Raw genomic sequence first — 10,107 nt, 5'->3', positions numbered from 1 at the left:
AAAATAAAATGTGTCATCCAGGTTCTGGACTTTGACAGAGAAGGGAAAAGTGCCAGTCAGATTCTGGGCTTTGACAGAAAAATAAAATGTACCAGTTAGGTGCTGGGCTTTGAAAAAATGCGAAAGATGCTGTTAACTTTTAGGCTTTGACAAAAACACAAAGGGACTTGGACAAGAAAGGTAAAAAGAAAGACAGAAAAATAAAAGGTCGATCATGTTCTGGATTGCAAAAAAAAAAAAAAAAAAAAAAAAAAGAGAGGACAGTCATGCTCTGAACCTTAACAGTAAAAGCAAGACAGAAAAATAAAGACATCAGTCAGCTTCTGAATTTTGATGAAAGGTGAAGAACTCAGTTATATCGTAGACTTGGACTGAACATAAAGGTTGTAACGCAGATAATGAATTTAAATTAAACTTCAAAAGGTGATAATAGATAAAAACAAATGCATGCTAATGTGATGATGCGATTGCATAAACTTGATGAATGTTAACACTTGGAATGAAATTTATTGAATGATGAGGTCAAATGCATTATGAGACTTATTAAATCAAAACAAAATCTTTGTCCTTTTTTTGGGGGGAATAGTAATCTTTCAACTTTATTGGAACATGCACCTCAAGGTTCATGAACGAGTATGCTCTTTGGTCAGGATCACTTCTTTCATAAGATCTGAACTGGGTGAGACATGAATCGAATTAGATTGCCATTTATTTTTGAATTGTCATAAGGAGACAACTTCTTCTGTCACACTAAACTTATCAGGAGATTCATCAAACTTACTGTGTGAATTTTTAAGCTTCCAACTGTAATCATATTTTCTTATTACCCTTTTAACAATTTGCATGTTTCCTTTTAGTATATAGTTATTGAAATGACAATAAAAATGCTATTGAAGAAGTTGAGTAAACAAAATGGTGTATATAAACTGAATGGAAGGTGACTAAAGTCAAAGATAAATATTCTTGGAACATAGGAATGACTGTAATAAAGAAATGGTGAATTTACAAAGAAGACTTACGACATGGGTAACGAAAAAAGAAATACATCAAAGGATCAAAATGACTATGAAAATAGTGAAGTATTATGCCGATTAAGTGACATCTTCCAGATGAACAGTGCTAATCTCTCCCGTAAATTGATCATCCATTAACAAAACTGCCAAAATAAAATTGCCCCAGTATGGTATTTTGAATCCATCTTCCGTTTGATTCAACTTTAACCTCTCAAAATTGCCCCAGTTTAGTATTCTAGTCGATCATATTTCTCGATTTGAAGCCCTTTCTTGCGACTGAAGTTAATGCCCCTCCGAACCGCCCTTTCAGGTTTTCAGTTCAGCATAGTATTTATTTGACCTTAATTTTTGCCTGAGCCGCTCTTTCGAGTTTTCAGCTCACCAGGTCGCTCTAACTTTTGCCTAGGTTGCCCTTTCAGGTTTTCAACCTAGCGAGCTGTTTTCTTTTTTTTTTAATTATTATTATATATTTTTCTTCTTCTTTTTTTTAATTATTATTATATATATATTTTTTAAGCATAATATTTTTTTACAGCATCAGAATTGATTGGGTTTGGAAGATCTTGTCCATCCATGTTTGTGAGGATTAGAGCCCCTCCTGAGAAAGTTTTTTTCACCACATATGGTCCTTCATAATTCGGGGACCACTTGCCACGATAATCTTTATGCGTCGGCAAAATCTTTTTAAGCACCATATCTCCCTCACTGAATTCTCTTGGGTGAACCTTTTTATCAAAAGCCTTCTTCATCCTTCTCTGGTACAGTTGACCGTGACATAACGCATTCAATCGTTTTCCTTCAATGAGAATTAATTGATCAAAACGAGATTGCACCCATTCTGCTTCCTCCAATTTGGTCTCCATTATTACTCTTAAAGAGGGAATTTCGACTTCAATAGGAAGTACTGCTTCCATTCCGTATACCAAAGAGTATGGAGTTGCCCCGGTTGAAGTACGAACTGAAGTTCGGTATCCATGCAAGGCAAATGGCAGCATTTCATGCCAATCCCTGTACGTCACTACCATCTTTTGGATGATCTTCTTAATATTTTTATTGGCTGCTTCAACTGCTCCATTCATTTTTGGGCGATAGGGAGAGGAATTATGATGTCAAATCTTGAAATTGTCACACAATTCTTTCATCATTTTGTTGTTCAAATTAGTGCCATTGTCTGTTATTAACTTGCTTGGGAGGCCATACCGAAAGATCAAATCCTTTTTAATGAATCTCACCACCACATTTCGGGTCACACTAGCATATGAAGCAGCCTCAACCCATTTTATGAAATAGTCAATAGCAACTAGAATGAAGCGATGACCATTAGAGGCTTTAGGTTCAATGGGTCCAATAACATCAATTCCCCACATTGAAAAGGGCCAAGGCGATGATAAGACATTCAAACTTGTTGGGGGAACGTTAATATTGTCAGCATATGTCTGACATTTATGACATGTCTTCACATAATGAAAGCAATCGGCCTCCATTGTCAACCAATAATATCCAGCCCTTAAAATCTTCTTTGCCATGGCATGTCCATTGGCATGGGTCCCAAATGAACCTTCATGAATCTCTTCCATGATCTTTCGTGCTTCTAAAGCATCCACACATCTAAGCAGAACCATATCATGATTCCTTTTGTAGAGCACGTCTCCATTCAGAAAGAAACTCATTGCTAACCTCCTCAATGTCCTTTTGTCATTTTCAACAGCATTTAATGGGTATTCATGGTGTTTTAGGAAATTTTTAATGTCATGATACCAAGGTTTACCATCAGATTCTTCTTCAACCATTTGAGAATAGGCAGGATGATCAAGCTATTGCATCTTTATGAACGACATGTCTTCTTTTTGACTCACTACAAACATTGATGATAAAGTAGCTAAAGCATCAGCCAATTGATTCTCCTCACGAGGAATATGTTGGAAAGTAATTTCATCGAAATACTCCACTAGCTCTCTGATATAGGCTTGATAAGGGATCAATTTGGCATCTCGAGTCTCCCATTCACCTTTTAGCTGGTGGATGACCAAGGCTGAGTCACCATACACCTCAAGAATTTTGATCTTTGACTCTATAGCTGCTTGAATTCCCATAGCACATGCTTCATATTCAGCTACATTATTTGTACAATCGAATGATAATCTAACTGTGATCGGAATATATTGCTTCTCTGGGGAAATTAGTATAGCACCAATCCCGTGTCCGAGTGCATTAGAAGCACCATCAAACATCATGACCCATTCATCCCTTGCTGACGATTCTTTCTCATTGAGCAACGCCATTATATTTTCATCAGGAAATTCGTACTGTATTGACTGATAATCATTCACCGGTTGATGAGCTAAAAAATCTGCAAGAACACTGCCTTTGATTGCTTTTTGAGTAACATACACAATATCATATTCTGACAGTAAGACCTGCCAACGAGCAATCCTTCCAGTAAGGGCTAGTTTCTCAAAGATGTATTTGATTGGGTCCATTTTTTACACCAACCAAGTCGTGTGACTCAACATATATTGCATTAACCTACGAGCTGCCCAAGCCAAGGCACAACAGGTTCGCTCCAACAAAGAGTATCTAACTTCATAATCAGTGAACTTCTTACTCAAATAATAAATGGCATGCTCTTTCCGACCCAATTCATCATGCTGACCTAAAACACATCCCATGGATCCTTCTAACACTGTCAAATACATAATAAGTGGCCTCCCTGACACTGGCGGCACTAGTATCAGGGGATTTTGCAAATATTGCTTTATCTTCTCAAAAGCTTCTTGACAATCATCATTCCACTCCATCGGCTGATTTTTCCATAACAACTTAAAAATTGGTTCACAAGTGGCAGTTAGTTGGCATATGAATCGGGCAATATAATTCAATCTCCCCAAAAATCCACGAACTTCCTTTTCAGTGCGAGGAGGCGGCATTTCCATGATTGCTTTTGCCTTGTCAAGATCAACCTCTATTCCCTTTTGATTGACAATGAATCCCAACAACTTGCCTGATTTTACCCCAAAGGTACATTTGGCAGGGTTCAACCGCAATTTGAATTTTCTCAACCGCTCAAACAATTTGTGTAAATTTACAACATGGTCTTCTTCAGTCATTGATTTGGCAATCATATCATCCACATAGACTTCAACCTCCTTATGTATCATATCATGAAATAATGTCACCATCGCCCTTTGATATGTTGCCCCGGCATTTTTCAAGCCGAAAGGCATGACCTTGTAGCAAAAGGTGTCCCAAGGTGTAATGAATGTGGTTTTCTCCATATCCTCTTCAGCCATTTTGATCTGATAATAACCTAACCATCCATAAAAGAGAAAAATGAATGTTGAGCTGTATTATCTACTAGCATATCAATATGAGGCAATGGAAAATCATCTTTAGGGATGGCTCTATTTAGATCCCGATAGTCAACACACATCCGAACCTTTCCATCTTTCTTGGGAACTGGCACAATGTTAGCAACCCATTGAGGGTATTTAGCAACAGCAAGAAAACCTGCATCAAATTGCTTCTTGACCTCCTCTCTAATCTTCAATGACATCTCAGGCTTCATTCTCCTTAATTTGTGCTTAACTAGGAAACACTCTGGTTTTAGTGGCAATTTATGCTCGACTATGTCAACATCTAGACCTGGCATATCTTGATAAGACCATGCAAAGACATCAATATAATCATGCAAGAGTTTAATCAACTTGTCGCGCTCTTGTTTTTTCATGAGGGTGCCTATTTTGATTTCTCTCTTATCATCTTCAGTCCCTAAATTAATTGTCTCAGTGGGTTCATCATGAGGTTGGATCTCTTTCACTTCTTGATCGACCAATCTTAAAAATTCTGAGGGTAAATCAACATCACTATCATCTTCGACAGCTTGATTAATGGGACAATCAAAATTAGTGGATGAGATATTAGCATTGTTACTTTCAGATATGTCACTTTCGAATCTGCATTGTGCGAGAGTTGAGACAAAAAGAAAATAAACGACAAGATTCAACTGATAAAGAAAAAGACACGAAAGATTACTGAGAATTCAAATTGCATTTCATTTAAATATACTTAAAAGGAAACATGTGTCCCAAATTACAAAACAAATTGATATTTCAAATTACAAAAAGAAATCATATATCAGCGTTTTCAAAAAGTAATGATATCCTAAAGCTTTAGAACAAAACAATAGGATTAACTTCAAGAATTACTTTGAATAGCTATTAAAAATCACAGGTAACTCGATGATCTCCCAATTGCCAACTTCTGTGTTTGGCGGACAAGTATGAACTAGGTCCACAACCTCTTCTTCAGGTGTATCCACATCAGCAGCAGCCACTGAGTCTTGAAACTCAAATCCAGCACTATAGAAGCTCTTCAGAAGATCACAAATGGGGACCCCTTCAGTCTTAGGCTCCCTACCTTCCAACCTGGCTAATCTTCTTTCTTTCTTTTCTTCTATGACTCTCCTCTTATCAGCTTTAGTGGGTGTGTATCCTAACCCAAATCTATCCTTATTCTCATGGAGCTGCAACCAATTTGCTGCTTTCGTGATGGTTTGTCCTAACACGTATCCATACTGACAACCTCCTTCAAGCATGACTTTAGCAGTCATTATGGATGTATTAGACAATCGAGGCTTTAAGATTGGAGCTCCCTCTCCAACATAAGTAGCATTTGCAATCTCTAAAGCCTGAAAAGAGGTCTCTAGAGCTTCTTCAGCGGCTTCAATATAAGGCGTGGACGAAGGTTTGCTCACTAACATATCTTCTTCACCAGAGATAATCACCAACTTATTATCAATGATAAACTTCAGTTTCTGATGCAATGTGGATGGTACAACCCCAGCAGAATGTATCCAAGGCCTCCCCAAAAGACAGCTGTAACCTGGTGCGATGTCTATTACTTGAAACAAAATATGAAAGGTGCAAGGACCAATTTGAATTGGAATTTCAATTTCTCCAATGACCTCTCTCCTTGTTCCATCAAAAGCTCTTACTATCATGGCACTAGGTTTCATATGCGACCCATCATAAGGTAATTTTGACAATGTTGCTTTTGGCATCACATTCAGAGAAGACCCATTGTCAATAAGCACTCTAGCAATAATGTGATCTCGACATTTCACAGAAATATGCAGTGCTTTATTGTGCCCCATTCCTTCGGCAGGTACTTCATCATCAGCGAAGGTCAGATAATTGTTTGAAACAATATTACCAACAATACCTCTAAACTTGTCGGTAGTGATATCATGGTTGACATGAGCCTCATTCAACACTTTTAAAAGAGTCCTCCTATGTGGCTCAGAGTTCAACAACAATGATAAAAGAGATATTCGTGCTGGAGTTCTGTTTAATTGTTCCACAACTTGATATTCACTTTGTCGAATAAATTTCAAAAACTCACAAGCTTCTTCATCTGACACTGCTTTCTTTATTTCAGGCATTTTCTCTTTGTCAGCGTTTTCAAACTCGCCCACTTTGGCTTTCCCCTTTGAGGATATCTCTATCTCTTTTGTTCGCTCTTTTCTCAGCTCCTCAGGTGTGTAAATACGACCGCTGCGGGTCATTCCACCAACGCCAGCAATGTGTGAGACGGCGAGAGTATCAGAATTGACACCTTGTGTTTGATTTTCCTTAAAATTGTCGACATAAACCCCTGCATCATACTTCCATGGTACTGCTTTGTTGTCCTTGTAAAGGAATGGAGCCAATACTTGTATAGTGATGGGTCTAGGTCCATTGGTAGTTGGGGTATTCATACATTTGGTGTAATGAATGACCAAGGGTTTCAGGAAAGTGGAGGATTGTCCATCAACAGTCGAAACTTCATTTTTCTCCTTAGGGTGCCCGATTTGGACCAAATGCTTGTCCATCAGGGTTTGCAGAACATGCTTGAATTCTTCACAATCTTCAATGGAGTGGTATGCATTAGGGTGCAAGTCACACATATTTTCTTCATGTACAAAACCCCTGATCAAGTCAACCTTGCATAGCTCATCAAAAATAACCTTAAGAGGAGTGGTAACCTCTTCAACTTTCCTCTTTAAAACATGTGCTGGTTCTTCCTCAATGGCATTTACTGACGATCCTCCATGCCCAGGTAGGGGGTTACTCCTAATGTTAGGATTATCCTCCTTAAAATTCAGCCATTTAGCATTAATTAAGTCTTGCACTTTGAACTTTAATGCCCTACAATTCTCTGTCGAATGACCAATGCCACCAGCATGATACTCACACTTAGCATTTGGGTCATATCCTCTTGGATAGGGTGGTTCTATAGGTTTCATTGGACAGGGTACAACTAATGAACTTTGGAATAGGCGAGGTAGTAACTCAGTGTAGGACATGGGGATTGGGTCGAATTGAACTTGTTTCCTTTCTTGATTATTTTGGGGTCTTATTTGGTTGGGATTTGGGTTTTGGTTCCAATGCTGGGGTGGTCTCATAGGTGGTGTTATAGGAAAAGTAGGCAGAGCAGGTTGGTAGGGTCGCGGCTGATAAGATTGGGGACTTGGATTCTATGAAACAGCATTGACATATGGGTAAGACATTTGAGGAGCAGGAAATGTGGGTTGGAATTGAAAAGGTGCAGGGTTAGGTCTGATGAAAGGAACTTCTCTTGGGTGAAAGGCTATAGCATTACTCTCTCCCTCCTTCTTTCTTCCTGGACCAATTGTAAATTTCTTCAAATTGGAGGGTCCGCCCGAATTGTGAAATATCTTACCATTCCTCATTCCTCCTTCCACTCTTTCTCCAATAATCACAACATCAGAGAAGTTTGACGAAATACTTCCAATCATCCTATCATAGAAAGGTGATTGGAGAGTATCAATAAACATAGCTACCATTTCTTTTTCAGACAAAGGGGGCTCCACTTGAGCTGCAACTTCTCTCCATCTCTGGGTGTATTCTTTAAAAGTCTCATCCTCCTTCTTTAACATATTCTGCAGTTGTAATCTATCAGGAGCCATATCAATGTTGTACTTATATTGCTTTAGGAAAGCATCAGCCAAGTCTTTCCAACCGCGAATACGAGTACGCTCAAGATGCATATACCAACTCAAAGCTCCTCCAATCAAACTGTCTTGAAAAAAGTGAATTAGTAGCTTATCATCATGGGCATGTGATGCCATCTTCCTACAGTACATGATCAGATGACTCTTTGGGCATGTCGTTCCTTTGTACTTATCAAAATCAGGCACTTTGAATTTTGGAGGAACTATTACATCTGGGACCAAGCAAAGATTCGCGGCTTCTCCAATGCCATAGCTATTCCCCTCAATAGCTCCCAATCTTTCTTCCAATATTTGCAATTTTTCTCTGGATTGGAAGTGCTCCTCTGAGTAATTGGGTTGGGGTTCTTCTAAGGTCTTATGGGAATGGAATGGTTATATGGCTGGGTTTCCGTCAAGGCTAGGATTAGTGATTTGTGGTTGGTGATGGATCGATTGATTTGGGGTAGGTATAGTGTGGGGTATATGAGTTTCTTGAGGATGAGTATTTTGAGGGTAAGCATATGATGGGATGGATGTTTGGGTTGGTTGGATTTGTGGACCTGAAGGTTGTGCAGGATTGGGTTGATTTGATGGTTGGCCAGTGTTTGGTGGGTTCTCAGCTATCGGTGGTGTATAACCTTGAGGAAGGCCATATTGGGGAAATTGGACATCTTGTTGATTGAAAGCTTGTTGTGGAGGCCTTTCTACATGCAAGGTCAAAGGCACCATTGTTTCATGAGGAGAAAAATTTTGGGACGGTCCTTGTGTAGGGGTAAAACCTGGTGGATAGGTAGGAGTGGGTTGTGTTGGAGGTGCTTGAATAGGGGTCCCCTCTGTGGTTCTTCGCTCTAAAGACTTCAGTGCCTCTAGAATTTGTGCCATTTGTTCTTTCAACTGATTAACATCGTTTCTTAGCTCTTCATTGTGCTCCTCTAACTCATCCATGATCCTTGCTTGAGCGCGAGTTCTATAAGGATGCTTTAGAAAACGTTTCCCCGTTATATTTGTTTAATTTTCTGAAATAGTTTGTAGTCAAAAAAGAATTAATCAAAATGAAAAATGCCCTTAAAAAAATAACCAAAAACTAAAGAATCATCATAGTTGTTGAGCGTCTTCAAGTCTTTAATGGAAATTAATGTAGGATCCTCGTTAAATGAAACACACCAAAATATAATCCATAATCAAATTAAAACATCAAAGTACATCAGAACTTGATTCAAAATACATTTTTTTTTTACCCATACCCCAAATCATTACATCAACCCTTCCTAGCCCTAGCTATCATTCCTTTCATCTCTGAGACCAACCAGTTGCAATGGCTAAGGAAATCTTTAATTTCTTGAGGTATCCTGTAGAAAAAAGTAGCTGTCTCAGCCTTTGACAACATATACGGGACGTCATCAATCGCGGCATTAGCTAATGATGCAAGTTGTATGAAGCGCTTGATCCAATACTCAATAAGCTTATCTCCTTCTTCTATCTGACCATCTTTCACTTTCACAATAGCTTCATGCTCTTTCATGATTCTAATCACTTCCCACTTTTCAGCATTAATTTCAGCCTCGCATGCCATGACAATTTCCTTTATCTGTTCTTCCATATTTTTCACTCGTGTATGGAGTTCACTGGCTTGAGTCAAAGCTTCTTCTCGATCGCTTTTTGCCTTGTACAATGCACCTTTCAATTGTCGTTTCTCATATAAAGCTGCATTTCGCTCCTTCACCCTCAATCCTAATTCCTTGTTTGCAGCTTCAAGGCAACGTTGAACTTTAGTTGTATGGCTTTGCACAGACTTCTGCTTCTTACAAACCTCTTCAGAGGCTTGTTGTTTTTCACTGTTTTCTCTCTTCAAAATGGCGCAAGTTTGACGGCTCTCTCGAAGCTCCCTTTCTACCCTCACATTCTTTTCAATCATCTTAGCCAGTCTTACCTTTAATTCTTTTACTTCTTCATTCTCAAAGGGTTCTGGATTAGATGGCTCACTTTCTTGGGAGGTACCTGGATCTTTGAATGGTAACTTAATCTCTTGGACTCTTTCTTTAACCCATTGACGGTAACTTGCTTTCGCTGCACAACTTCTCACGCCTAACTCTTTTCCTTTTC

The 10,107-nt window shown here is 38.8% G+C and overlaps 1 pseudogene; it reads right to left on the bottom strand.

The window, feature by feature from the left end:
* Positions 1-1,525: 1,525 nt before the first annotated feature.
* Positions 1,526-8,949, bottom strand: LOC113871511 (annotated as a pseudogene).
* Between the last annotated feature and the right edge of the window lie 1,158 nt (positions 8,950-10,107).

Source organism: Abrus precatorius, unplaced genomic scaffold (genome assembly GCF_003935025.1).
Source record: "Abrus precatorius isolate BTA unplaced genomic scaffold, Abrus_2018 Scaffold7, whole genome shotgun sequence".
Classification (NCBI taxonomy): domain Eukaryota; kingdom Viridiplantae; phylum Streptophyta; class Magnoliopsida; order Fabales; family Fabaceae; genus Abrus; species Abrus precatorius.
The sequence above is the reverse complement of the archived record's forward strand: the minus strand, read 5'-3'. Positions and strand labels throughout refer to the sequence as shown.